The 15,234-nt window shown below is 38.3% G+C and overlaps 1 protein-coding gene across 1 annotated transcript in view; it reads right to left on the reverse strand.

Annotated features, from left to right (window-relative positions):
• sema3b (sema domain, immunoglobulin domain (Ig), short basic domain, secreted, (semaphorin) 3B) overlaps positions 1-14,258 on the reverse strand; it is a 77,594-nt gene extending 63,336 nt beyond the window's left edge. The window contains exon 1 of the mRNA XM_044118024.1: positions 13,754-14,258. The gene's annotated coding sequence lies outside the window, so the exon portion shown is untranslated. The remainder of the gene's footprint in view (positions 1-13,753) is intronic.
• Between the last annotated feature and the right edge of the window lie 976 nt (positions 14,259-15,234).

The raw sequence follows: 15,234 nt of genomic DNA on the forward strand, positions 1-15,234 counted from the left end.
GCAGAACTCATTACGTCAGATGCAGTTTTAATCTTTTTGACATCTGCTCTTAGATTTGAGATGAGGTTGTGGCATGCAGCTTGAAAAAAAAAAGGTGCATTTCTGCATGAGATGCATCCACACTTAATCTGGAATGCAGGCACAAAGACGACAGAGACAGAAACCTGAAATCAAATGTCACCTTGTGTCTGTCTCTCTTTGGATCGTCGGCCCTACAACTGAATCTCTCTCTTTGCTACTCATTCATGCAATAACCTGCAGTCAACATTCTTTCTTCCATCCTTCATACCTTCCCTGCATTTCGTGACAGCTGTGATCCTGCTTAGCACAACTCACAAATAGCAGTGACGTTTTTATGGTTAGATAACCTAAAAAACACACGTAATTCTTTTTCTTCAGGGAAAAATGTCACGATTTAGAGTTTTGAAGTTCAACAAACTAACAGTCGTTCTGTTTCGTCTCTTCTTTATCTCTGGGTTCTTTCCTCTTCCCCTCGCTTCCTGCTATTTCTGCCTGTCTCTTTTTCCATGTACCCCTGTCTTGTCTGCTCCCCTGCTCCTACTGGTTGCTTTTATTATTTAGCACCTGTCGACCGTGGAACAGAAAACCATGTCTGACGTAAAAACACACACCGACCTCCCAAGCTCTCGACCTGGCAGAAGCACCCTCTACTGAACGCTGACAGACGTAGACCTGCATGTGGAAGGTTCCAGATACTGTATATACATGCACACACATCAAACACGCGCAGACAGACCTGCAGGCCTCTGACGTTTTCTGATGTACATTAGCTAATGTGCAAAGACGGCTGGGCTGAATTACCTCTACACCTAATGACTATTTCATGTCTGGATGGAAAGGAGAGCAACGAGGACGAGAGGCCAGAAAGTAAATACAGGGTTGCAGACTGTTGTCCTGCATCTGTCTGCTGTGGAACTTTTATCGTCTGCTTTCTGGATTATTGGTTACTTTATGATTAAAATGAATGGCCTATGTTAGTTTTTCTCTACAATTTTGACTCTCTGGTCTTCTCCAAGTCTCATCCAAGCACATTTTCAAATTCACTGAGGATTCCTGTTTAGTTTAAAACTACAGCGTGCAATGCTTCTTTTATTTAATAATAAGAGAAAAGTTTTAGTAAACGGAAACATTTGAGTTTGAATGTAATTCCAGTAAGAATTGTCCCTTCTTAACAATGTCGTTTCAAGTTGAAATTATCTCAGCGTAGCAGTGAGTAACTGAGAACCTAACAGAATCCTCTGAGTTCACACTGAGGATGGATTTCAGGACCTCACAGCCATCCCACTGAGACATCAAAACACACAAGTGTGTGACAGACGTGGATTAATTTTTACACCCCGCCGCTCATGGGCTCTCACTGAAGTCTCTCAAGCTTGTGTAATAAAAATGATTGACATTTTTAATTTTTTTTCCCCCTATTCAGGAAGTGTTGGTGTATGTGCATGTAGTTAAAGCATGTTGTTAAACCCCACTTCTTCACTGCAGCCCTGCAGGACTGATCATACAATTTTTGGACAGTGTATTTGGTTGTTTTTATGTTCACTTCTCACCTTTTTTATTGGGATACAAAGAAAATAAGCATGGGTTTTTCAAGCATTTTGTCTTTTTCATTCACTTTCAATTGTCACTCTTTTAACTAGGTCAGCATAAACACTGGTCCCAACGTTGGGCCATTGCAAAATCATTTTGTGCCACATCTCAGGTTGATGATTCAAAACTAAAATGCAACCAAAACAAAATATTAAGAGTTGGCAATGCTAAGTCATGCATCTAAAAAGAAGCCTAATAAGAACCAAAACCTTATTCTACACTTTTCTTCGTACAGAGGGTCCGGACCCTTGGCCATTGAGAAACAATTGCTTGCTAGAGGCAAGAACTCTGTTCAAGTTTTCAATTTTTACCCAAGACGGATGTAAAACGTTCAAAGCTATGAAGTTTACCAGAAATTTTCTGCACTGTAAACAACCATCCTGCACTGCAAAGAGAGAAGTGCTATCAATGTTAACTCAGTATTTGAAAGCATCCCCAACATGAACTGAACCGCTTCGTTCCTCTGCTGCCATTTCTACAACTACAGGCCGACTACAATTCTAAAACCCTGCAGAAAATCTTCCATCTTTCACAACTTTTTCTGTTTGCTGACTGAAATTCTACCAGAGGAATCCAAGTGAATGGGAGAAAGCCCGGACTGTGCACACATATAACATACTAGGCACATGTACATAACAACTCACAGCTAAAATTTAGACAACAGAAAGAAAAGACCTAAACAGGTTCCACTGTAAAGAAAGAGAAAGCAACCCACGACTTTCTTCTGTTTTTTTTTTTACATCCTGCTATCCATGGACTCTAAGCAGTCACATTTAAGATCCAAGCTATCTGTGAAACAGATTTTATGGACCCATCTTGCATATATGCGTGGAAATGCACAAACCGATATGCGTGTGCGTATGTTGGAGATTTTCTTTCTTCTATTTATAAATGCTTATTTTTGATTATAAATAAACAGGTATGTGCACAAAAACAAAAACAAGTTTAATATGGAATATGATGAGAAAGAAAATGAACTAAAGGAATTGACAAAAAAGCAATTTCTATTAGACATTTATTGCACTGACTTAGTAAAAAATTTACTTAGACAATCATTGTGAATTTGTTTAATGCCATGAAAAGGGGTAACTAATATTTCAAACTAAACAATAAGCAATATAATAAACTGATTAAATGAGACAGAAACATGTGCGGATTATTTATTTAAGAATTCTGAGGCGTTTAGAAACAAATTTTGGTGGTTAAAGACTCCAAAACAGCCAAGTAGAAAAAGAAAGATAGTAAGAATGTTCAGCACGCAATCTATAATGTGAAAAATAGTAATGTGCAAAAGGTTTTAAAAGATATGGAAAGTGCACCAGCATTTAAAATTAAGTGCCTTGAGAGAGGTGGTCAAGCAATAAAGTATATTTGCCCGGTTTGTATTGCATACGCCAGTCACTCCTGTGTGCAGCAGACTTTAAATGTCTCCAAATGTATTAAATTAGATCTGAGGAGGATAAGGGTATATCTAGGAACCTATTTCTGACTATTTGTCTTGCTATAAAATACAGGGATGATTTGGGTGGTAACATGACAACATGTATTTAATTGGGTACAAAAACTTTGCTGATTCCAACTCCAATTAAAAAATGAAAATCTGAACCCAAATGACTACTAAATATTCCTTAAATCGGTTATTTTGAAGAAGAGGAGGCCAAACATTTTCCATAATCTGCCCCTCAAACCATACTGCACAAGTTCAATACCTTTTCCACAAAACCAGATATCTCTGAGCTCCAACTAAAATACCTGTCTCTCCATCTGAAAATCCCATTTTGGGGATAACATATCAAATATTTTTCCTCCAAATATTGTCCAGATGCCATTGAACTCTGCTCCTGTTATGTGTGGAAACCTCCTGCTCGCTTTAACTCGGATAGGGTTTGTGTTGTGTCTTTGGAGTAAACATTCTTCACACCTGAAATTGTACTCACCTATTTGATTTAGTAGCACACACAATAGGAACAAGTAACATGCAATAATCATTTTGTAAAGTATTCAAACGGAGTATTTTTGATTATTTCTGAAACAAAATCTCTCTGCCTGGATGTCTGGTTGTGGGTGAATGTCTGAACAAAGACAATGCTCAGTTTATACACATGAACACATGAGCTGGGAAAGACCAAGAGATGCACTCGGTTACGTCTGAGGTGTGTATTTGAAGATTTAGACTTTTTGAAGGTGAACCCCATGGTGAGTGAAGGCAGGTTGCTGAGCTCTATGTGTGTGTGTGTGTGTGTGTGTGTGTGTAAGGGGGATTTTCATACATTTATTTGTCTGTGATGTCTGGATTTGGGATTGACTGGGTTTTATTTGTTTTGTTTGTTTGTTTGAGGTTTTTCTGGCACTAGAGGCCTTTATTTACAGTAGATCCTGTTTGAAATGGGTGGAGAGAAAAAGGAAGAATACATGCAGCAAAGGTCCCAGAGTTGGGAATGGCACCCGGACGGCCACATCGAAGACTAATGGCCTCATTATGTGGGGAGGCCACACTGCCTCTACACCACACACCGCCCCATTGGGGTTGACTGTTGTGTTCAGAGCAAGGTTAAAAAAAATTAGGTTTAAAGAAAGAGAAATAAATACATGGTTTGAGCACTATTTTCTGATTGAATCCAAAGAATAAAGACAAAAATGATACATCAGGAAGATTTCAACAAAAAGAAAGGGTTGAAGCATGGGAGGATATAGCTTTTATCTGGGAAAGGAGAAGCCAAATTAGAAATGTGGCATGATCCCCCTCCTCCTGGGACTGAGTCAATTAGCCTGCCTGGAGGATCTGCCAGGAGGACGGAGCAGGGGCTGGGGGATGGTGCTGATAAAGAGGGTGTTGGTGGGCGTGAATGGGCGATATGGGGACGAGATGAGACAGGACAAGGCCAAAGGTTGGGGGATCTAAAAAAATAATAATAATAATAACTGAAACAAAATCAAATGTACAATTCCACATGTGGAAAAGATTTGTCTATTTTAATTTATGAGTGCTGATTCAGTTTGTGCTTAAATGGCCATCAAATAAAATGGCGATTAACGGTATACGATGCCTGACAGTCAGAGTATCATACATGTAACACATGATACCCTTGCATTAATATGGATGGGCTGGCAAATTCACTAGAGACATTAAAAAAAGGAGCCATGAAAAAGAGTGTTGAAGTGATGATGGGGTAGGTGTGGCAGCAGCTGTGCTGCAGGATTAAGGATGGTGAGAGGCTGAGTGCTCTGGCACAGAGCCACTTCTCTACCAGATCGATACGTCAAATCACAGCTGGAAATGTAAACTGGACTCCACCAAAAACTCCCTTTAAAATATGGTGTTAGTTGTAAAAAATGTTGAAAATCACAGGAAAATTAGCAAACAAGCCATTGCAAATTCTGCTGTCCTTTTAATTTCTTCAACAGTCTTCCTGTAATACAGAGCAGCTGGAGAGCAGCAGTAATCGGGATTACAGGTGGGGGGAAAGAGAGGCAGCCAAAAAACAATGGGGAGAGAGTCAGAGGAAGCATGAATTGGCTTTGTGTGTTGTTAACATTAACATCTGCAAATTTAGGAGATAGAAAAAAAACAAATGCAAATAAAGACATCATCTTCAGATGCACGGTGCTCTCATTAACTCTTTTTACATTTTGTCCTGTTACAACCTATCGCTTGAATTTGTCACTGCAATTTTACATGACAGAATAATACCAAGTAGAACATCAGCAAGAAGAGGACAGAAAAGTATTTACACAGCTTTCAAAGTCATTTGGAACTTTAAATCCAAAATTTGTGACATCCATTTGTATTTAGTCTCTTCACTCAGGTTCCCTTTAACTCAAGGGTAAAAGGGAACATAAGCGTATCCTTGAGTAAAAGGGTACCTGAGTGATCAATAACCATCAGAAATGTTTGATTTTACAAAGTAGGGTCTACCTGTGTGAAATCTAATCTCAGTGTTGGAAGATCCCAGAAGTATTTTTGGAGAACATTAGTTAACATTTAAAAAATTGAAATAATATGACAGAAAGTTGCGAGCTACAATAGAACGTTAAATATCAAAGTATATTCACCAGTTAAATGGTCTGGTTGAAGTGTACGGGTACATCCCTTTGAGATTCTTTGGAAAGACTTGAAAATGGATTTTCACAGACACAGTCATCTTAATCTGAACCTGAGATGTTTAACAGAGAAGAACTGGTATAAATCTGAGTCTCTAGTCTACCAACCTGGTGGAGAAACGCCCCAAAAGAACTGCAGCTATCACAGCAGCACGAGCCGGTTCTGCAAGGCTTTCAGAAAATTATGTACAATATTTTTTGCCTGCTTTCATTTCAAATTATGTTGCAGTTCGTGTTGATCCATCACAGAAAATCCCACCAAAAACATTTGATTGTATGTTTATAACACAATAATATAAAAGAAGAAGTTAAACATATACAGTTAAAATGCTTGCTGGAGAAAAAAAGAGTTCACTTAAGTGTAAGATAAAGCTTCTTTTGGTCTTAGGCGTCTTAAAAATTTTAATTGTGCTCATGTTTACATAGTCTGCGTTTGCATACAATATCTGGCTTGTGTTGCATAACAAAGTTATACAAATTATAGCCTAGTTTTAAATCCCTTTACTTGCAAACATGTCTTTTTTTTTTACATTTATAGCTTTTGCCACTTAGGCAAAATGGAGTTAGAATAGGACAGAGGTTGCAATAACAAAGGTTTAAAACAAGAAAAGTTACAAAGGCAACCTTAGCATATGGTTTCACCCTAAGCTACTAATCTTTCACTGACTGTGACTAAATCAAATAAGTCTGTTGGACATCCTCCAGTGAGCTTTCATCGGAACAGCCAAATTATCCAGTCACTGTCAGAGAAGTGCCAAGAATATTTTCTGGGAAAACCTCTGGAAGTGTGTGCTTGCTTCCATGTGAGGGTTTACGAAAATGGCATACCACTGAGTCCATACGTGTAGTATCATCACAAGAGGCAGCAGAGGGTGGCAGGTACTTGAGTGGCGGGTTAAAGAGGCAAAAACGAAGGAGGAGATACAGCAAAGCACACGCTCAGCAGTGTGTCACCAGGCAGACCGGTGTCTCCTTCCTTATCTGACAGGCACACTGCAGAACAGCAAAATCCTCTGCATAAGCCCCTCAAGCTTCCCCCTGGGACATAAGGGTAGAGCTGGAGAGAGTTCCTGAAACAATTCCAGTGCGCGTGCGTGTGTGTGCGTGCGTGTGTGTGTTTGTGTGTTTGCTGTGTCTGCTTGAGCGTGTGACGAGATGTCGGGAATCTCGTTATTTTGCTATTGCCTTGCGTTAAGCCCACTGATTCCCCCTCACCTTCAACACCACATGACTGCTCAAGGTGATGAGACGGGACAGCCCCAGTTTCCCTAATGCACGGGTATGCATTCAGAAACCTCTGCACGAACTCAGAGTGTAATTAATGGTCAGCCTGGCAATGAATGGATTGTTCTCCACTAGTGACAAATTCACCCAAGAGAAAGAGAAAGAGAGAAAGGAAAGAAAGAAAGAAAGATTCAAGGAAAGAATGAAAGGGTTAGGAAAGTGGAAGGCACTTTCATCACCAACACACGTGGTGGAGTTATTTTTGTAAAGGCTATACTGTCTCGCATCTGAAGCATAATAAACACATTGTTACACCAGGAGAAGTCTTTAAAGTTGATCATTGTAAGATATGCTTACAGACTTAAAAAATAATGTGACTGTATAGCTCTATTCTGATGAGATAGAGGTACAACACTGAATGTTTGCTTAAGGAACTTTGAATGAAGGCTCTTAAAGTCCGGTTTTATCATCCAAACCCAGTTTGGACAGTAAAACACTGTGCTACCTGAAACTGCAACACTGAGGTTTCTTCCAGAGATTCTAGATTTTGGCATTAAAATTAACATTGAAAAATGTTTTGTTTGTTGTTTTTTTTATATTAATTTCTATGATACCAATATAATAATTAATTTGGTGCAAATTGAAACACATCTAATCACAATGAGAAGAAGCAAAGTTTTAAACAGATTGTCTTTCCTCCTGATTCAGTGAAGTGGCAAAGCACAAACTTCTTTATATCTCGGCAGAAAATTGTATTTCATTAACCAACATGGTTTTGCCTTTATATCTGAAAAAAACATCCTTACTGTCTCACCAGGACAAAATGCATACATATCATAACATGAGCAGTTTATATAGAGAATGAATAAACCCTGCTGATGACACAGTAAGCCCAGTGTTATAGGAAGTTTATTATGCACTGCCAATTCTTTCTGTGAATTTGCATTGCTAACTACATTATACATCACCTTGTTGTGGCAACATGGCCATAAAAAAAAATAAATCAATCTACTGCATCATAAATTTCTCAAATGCCAGATATCGTAACGACCTTTCCTCCCAGATCCAGACGTCTGGAGTGCCTCTCTCTTAGCCAAGACGTTTTACAGCTAGGAAGAGCAGCCCTATTATGGAAATAAACCTTGCAGCCAAAAGCAACACTTATCTGGCTTTGACATCACTTTAGACAACGATTTGTATGGAGTGATTAGCAACATCCTTTGAAGTATTGCTTTGGTAACACGGTGGAAAAAAAACTTGTTTTAATAAAACATCCCGCTCATCCCAAATCTCCCTACATGGAGTAAATGTCCCTCCAAAACTTTAAAGTTGGTTTAGAGAGTTTAAACCTATTGCTGAACTTTCACACTTGAGTTCAAATCCTACTTGCTCTCAAGTAAAAATCTGCATTTCTTAATTTGGAGAACTCTATTCAATCTTCATCACGTTCTGCTGTATTTTAAACCTGTACTACTTCAAAACTGTTGTCAGATCTTGGATGTCTAACCCAGCGCATCTGTTTGTACCTGTGCATAGAAGTAGAAGAACATAGAACAACAACATTAATAGCTCAGTAATGGAAAACCCAAAGCTAATTTTTGGCCTTATTTGTTTCCTATGTAAAAAAACAACAAAACAAAACAAAAAAACAATGACAACAATGCGATAAAGTTTGATTCAGCTAAACTGTCTTGTGTCCTACCTCAGGGATCTGATCTGGGTCCAACTCTCCTTTGGCTGTACATATTCCTTCCTGGCCAAGTTATTAGTCAGTACAATGATACGTCTCAACTTGTTTATGCTGATGACATCCAGATATATTGCTCGTTCAAAGCTTGTATATTTTAAAAAAGGATCTTGTTTAGATATTTACCTGACAGATATCAAGCACAGGTTATACCACAACTTTCTTCTGTATAGCAAGGAGAAAAGTGAATCTCTGATAAAAGCTCCAGACATTAGAATCCCAGGCATCAGAAAACATATCAGTTTTTTAGACTTTTTCTGTTTAATCAAATTTGCATTTGGTTGTCCTTTTTGATAGCTGAATATCATTTGAACATCACTCCAAATAGTTGGTAAAACCTTAGAAACATTTCAAAACTTAGACTGCTGATGTCAAAAGCTGTACTAGAAATAATTATCCACGTTTCATGTTTAGGTTACTGTAACAGAATTAACCTGTTTAAATAAACCAGCTTTGGATCGTTTTCAGCCCGTGAAAAACGCTTCAGCAAGACATTTAACAGGCACCAACAGAAGAAGGCATATTGCTCTAGGCTTGGTTTCTCTTCATTTGTGTTCCGTAAATTTAAGATTTAATTTTAAGATTTAGGTCTTTGTCAAGGCCCCTCATGTACTGCTGACACACCTGTTCTTCTTTCCATGCACTAAGATCAAGGGGTCAGAATTTGTTGGCAACCCCACACACTCGGTGGAACTCAGTCCCGCTTTTCTTGCATCGTACTGACTCCACTGACCCTAAAAAGGCTGCTGAAGTCATTTTTTGTACAGGAAAGCTTTTAATTAATTAACTTGATGTTTTATTGTGTGGAATGTTTTATCTGTGTGTCATTGTGTTGTAGCTTGTTTTATCTGCAAAGCACTTTGCGATTTTTATCTGTGAAAATTGCTATATAAATTAAATTTACATGAGTAACACAAACATAATGTGTGTATGTGTTCCTTCTTGTCTGAAAAGTTCTACCCACATGAAAAGGTTACACTAGAACATCAGTCACAAAAAAGCCAAACCATTTTATCTACTTGTTGCAACAAAGAGATGGACTGGAAAACTGCCTTTGCTGACCCAGGGCTCAACTCTATTGTTGCCCAATCAACCATCCATCCAGAGGGTTAGGCCATCCTCATGTATCATATAACAACTTTATGGCATGAGTCGTTTATTTACGCAGTGCCTGCAGAAAGGTAATCAAAATATTTACAACTGGACGGCTTCTTTGAAAGTACTGCTTGCTTCAGTGTCACAGGATATGACAAGAAAAAATAACAAATTTTGCACAGAGGAAATCACAAGGTAGTCAGGTTGGAACATAGCTTATGCAAACAATAAGCTTCAGCATCCCAGATAAGAACAGAAAATATGCCTCTTCAAACAATCAGTTGTACTTGATTTTCTTTAGTGACTAAATGCATATGGACACCATTAAGGATTTTTAAGGGGGACCAGTGAATAAATTTAAACTATGTTTAATTATCCTTCCACATCACAGTTGTGCAGCACTTTGTGTTGGTCTATAGCAACAAAATACGCTGAAGTTTGTGGTTGAAATGTAACAAAATCTGAAGAAAGTTTAAGTGCTACTTTGCAAGACTATTTCTGCCAAACCTTCTTCAATGTCCTCTCTAAAAAAATGCACTAATTATGCTATTCATTAGCTAAGCATTTCCTTTAAATCAAAAGGCTAGTAAAAGAAAACCAAAACTGAATATTAAAAAAGAAGCTAATAAAACTTTGATGCTAACAGCCTTTTGCTTTTTATTTGAATGAAGGGATAACCTCCTCTGCAGTCTGTCCCCTCTGGCTATAGGCAAAAAAGTCAATATTTCAAGAGAGCAGAGACATTCATTTAATATTTCAAACAAAGGAAAAGAAACATTGCATGCAAACATGCAAACAGACAACCAATATAGAGTTATAGACTAGCAATATCAGATTAGAAACTACCACATAGCCTACATCTTCTAAACTTTTCTGTGCTTGTTGTGCACACATGCTAGCTGGTTTCTGCTGACTTGGTGGACAATTTTCCACCTGAGCAAAGGGTTAAAGCAGGTCAATGTGCTTTTCTGCAGAGCCAGAGTTGAACTAGGGGTTAATGGGTTTTAAGGTGTGACAGCGGATCAGTCTATAGGTACTTTAACCGTAAAGTTAGCTTGGTGGTCGATTCATCACCAGGCAATCAGCAGACCCACCTTGAACCCAAAGGATTGTTGGGTTAAATAAATGTCCACTGTGCAGCTCTCCGGCATAAAAGGATTGTGCAGAAAAGTGACCGCAGCATGTGACCATGTGGTACATGTGATAAAAGTAATGTCCCCTGCATGTCTCGCTAGATATACCAAAGCTGTTTGTCCTGAGCAAGGCCTTAATCCAGCCACCTACAGTGTGTTTGGCATACACAAAGGGAGATATAGGGTAATACCTGGACTTATGAGTTTGTGTCATTTAATGAAAGAAACATTTCACACTACGCAGCTAAGGCGTTATTTTCTTGTAGGTAAGTATCTCAAAAAGACAAAATTTACTGAGATAAATTTACCTCATTAAAATGACCTGATTGCAGCAGACCCATTAGCATGTTGCGTTAGAAAAAAAACGTTAGAGCAGATGTTTCAAAGGGCACAGGACACAATTATTTATCTGCACTTATCATCTTGGCTTGTAACAAGCTTCTGCCAAGAGGTTTAAAAAGGACAAGATTTAGTCATGTCTGACAGTTTTGGTATCCCCATTAGATTCTCAGCCAATAATGAGGAGCATTTCCTTATAAACTAGTGCTGTGCCTACCTAAACACTTGCTAATTTTTGCCATTAATTGATGAATACCATGGTGAGGAGAACTTATTGATATAAAATGAGCAGCAGACTGGAACAGAAAGGGGATTTAGATTTGGTGTATGGAGAAATGGTCTTTTTTCACACAAAATTATACCAGGTTTACAAAAAATAGACAGGTTGTTTCAAGATGATAGTAAGACAACAGTAGCTTAAACAACAACTTGTTAGAATCAAAGTTAGTGGAATACCATATATACAGAACAAATCTTGAAACAATAGGGTCCAACATTTGGTGCCTCTTATGTCAGCTAATAACGGAAAACTGAAGCTACAACTCTCACAATCTCACTGAAGTTAGAAAATAACAGTTTGGAAAATGCTGCCTCATCTAACGAGTCTCTACGACATTCAGAATGGATCTGTCCAGAGACTTAGACTGACGGTGTTGGTATTATGATGTGAGAGGTATTTTTTGGGTACCTTACAAACCCTTTGTACCAACGCTGCATTGTTTAAATGTGCCTCGTCTAACCTGAGTATTGTTGCTTTTAAGACCACAGTGTTCCCATTGTCTGATGGTTACTTCCAGCAAGATATTGCATCTTGTCACAAAGCTCAAATCATCAACAACTAATTTCTTGAAAAATAATTTCATGGTACTCCAGTGGCTCCAAAGCGCTCCCTTTGGGATGTGATTGAATGGGGATTTGTCAATATGGATCAAAAATGTCTAATGAATGCTTCTGACTCCTTGCTGAATTTTTGACCTAGAGAATTAAATCAGTTCTAAAGGCAAACCTGGCTCCTACCTGGGCCCTGCAAGGTGTACCTCATAAAGTTACCAAGGAGCGCACAGTTTTTCTATCAAAAAGACATTGTGTGTAGAAATCAGAGAAACCTAGATCATGTAAATAACATGCAGTGAACTGAAGAACCTGAAGAGTAAAACCAAGATAAAAATAAATGCTCCACTATTGATCTAGGGAGCTTTTTTTTTTCAGTTGAATTGTTTGTGGAATAAATCCTGTGGCGTCTTGTCTGTTCCCGCCACAGACTGTGAGACATGTCAAACCAGTCACACTGCCATGTCGTTGTGGAAATATTTTACAAAAGGGAAATCAGCAAATGACAGCATAATAGCATTTTGGAAAAACTTGACGATGTTTTGGGGTTGTTCTCTATGGAAGGCTTTTTTCTGTGAATTAAAAGCATTGTAAATAGCAGCACCCCACAAGTATTTCACTAAAGTAACTTTGACAGTTTCGTTTTAGACCCACGCAAGGGTTAATGTTTAGGCACCAAGGTATGGTAATAGAGGGGTTAGTGTGCAAAATGCATTTGGGCTGGTGGAGTGGGGGACTGCTGTATGACTGACAAAGCACACACGTGTAAGCCAAAAACCCACTCCCTTGCACACAAAACAAGAGGATGCTTAGTGACAAGGAATAACAAAAAGCATGGTATCACACAAAAGGCAGAACAGACAGAAAGTCTTTATATAGGTATGTGAATAGAGAAAGAAAAGATGGTGAAGATGAAAAGAGGAGGCAGGGGTGGGACGGCAGAGGAGCGCAGTGTGGCATGGGATAAGCCACTGTTGTTTGTAAGACTGGAGAAAATGCAGAAGTAATGAGACTTGGTTGGAAAAAAACAGAATCCATTAGGGTGGGGGTAAGAATAAAGAAAAAAGAGGTGAAGCACAGACCTAGCAGGTGTAAAAAACAACAATGAAGAAATGTTAGAGATTAAACAGTCAACAAAAATGTGCTATTCTTTAAGCATGCCAAGAAAAGAAACTTACATAAAAGTCCTATAAGACCACATTATGTAAGTTTAGCATTGCATGTAACAAAAACAACTGAAAGCTGCTTGCAAAAGTAATAAAAACTGACTCTGAATCATTCACTTCCACTGGTAGAATTAAATAACACATTCCAGGCGCAGCATGGAAACTATTTTCTGTCCCTAGTTTATCCTCAAGTATTTTCCTTACTTATGAAATTAACATGAATAACAACAAACACAAGGAGTATTCCAAAGTAGAGTTTGTCCCTTTAAAGATAAACCCCCTTGCACTTTTCCAGCTATAGTGTACAAGTGTAATCCATCACAGCGTACACCTGAACAGGGCATTCCCAGCATCAACACACTGTGGCTTTAATTCAGAGCTATAAATGATTGGTTTAAAAATAGAGAGAGAGCATCTCTATAAATATCTCTCTCTGAGTTAAAATAATCCTAAAAGAAAAAGGATGCGGGAACTTCATGGATTATGTTATTAAATCCCATTCTCACCTTCATCACTGGCTTCCCTCTGCCTGTGTCCCGTTTCAGTCCTCAGCCCCTGTGAACCACTTTCCCCTGAGCAGGTGCCGTCATGGTCAAATAGTCCACAGAAAAGAGCTGTTATTTAGTTTCTTTTCCTGAGCTTTTTTTTTTCTGTTTCACTCCTCCTCTGAGCCTTGTAGAGATTTGTATCACAGCCGTATTTATGTGTGAGTGTTTGCGTGCTCACAACTACCAAAGGTCCTGGAATCCCCGGGTCCTGCGCTACAGAGCGAGCATGGCTGAGCTCTTTCTCCGTCTCTTCTGCTGCACTCCTTTCCCTCCCATCCTGGCAGAGAGGAGGGGAAGACACTCAGGGGGTGGGACAGAAGACAGAAGCTGCTTTTAGAAAAACTCTTTCTCTATCTGCTCTTCCTCCTCTCCATGCTCTTTTTTCCCCCCCTGTGTGTCTCTTTTGCCTCAACTTTTACGCTCTGTCTTTTGGCTTGCCCTCTGTGACCGATACTCTTTCACTGCTTAGCAAGGCGTGAAAGCAAAGCCCTGTGTCTTGTGCGCACACACACACGCACACACAGCCGTCTCTTTCCTTCAATGCCACTCCCTCTGCCATAGTCCAGAGGTGAAGTATCTTCGTCACAACACACTCTTGTTCCATAAAATTGTATATATCACCGAGACTGTCCCTGGTTAAATGAAGGTCAAATAAACAAGATCATCTTGTCTCTCTCCCAGGATTAGAAATAGCACACTTTGACCCTGTTGAATGTCACACGTCTCAAACTAATTTCCTTGTTTTTATGTTAATCTAAATGTCAATCTTGTCCAAAGACTGTAATTTTATCTTAATTTTGCTGTATTTTTTTATTTATTTATTTATTTTTTTTGCTGGACTTGCTTATCTGGAGGAACAGATATAACAATATAACCCCAAACAGAGCAGTCAGACAGTTATTTTTCCAGCCACATGGCTCTGGATTAAACTGAAAAAGGAATGTAGATTTACAGTAGTTAAATACGTACTTTGAGGAAAAACTATGTCCTGATTTTGGCTGCAAAAGTGATATTTCAGAAGTTAGATTCAACAATCTTACATGTAACATGAACTTTTTGAAGTAAAAAATACAAATCCAGAATTTGCATCACATCACTTTATGACACACTTGCACACAATATTAGTCTGGAGAGTTGTTTCATTTAAAATGATATCAATAAGTACTGTTATTGAAAAATAATTTATAAATACTCTATCAAATAAATAAGTATCCCCAGAAAGTATAAACAAAATGAATATACAAAGTATGTTTTAATGCGAAGCTTATTTTGTCACTCACAGTTTAATTTATTTTTTTCATCATTTATTAATTTATTTCAGGACTTACTTATGCATTATTTTCTTATTTATTTGTTTTATAGTGATGATTTATTTTGTAAAGCTTTGTGGACTTTTATTTTTTAACTCTGATTTTTTGTTTTTCTACTTTATGTTCTTA

This window comes from Gambusia affinis, linkage group LG01, assembly GCF_019740435.1.
Source record: "Gambusia affinis linkage group LG01, SWU_Gaff_1.0, whole genome shotgun sequence".
In the NCBI taxonomy this organism is placed as follows: domain Eukaryota; kingdom Metazoa; phylum Chordata; class Actinopteri; order Cyprinodontiformes; family Poeciliidae; genus Gambusia; species Gambusia affinis.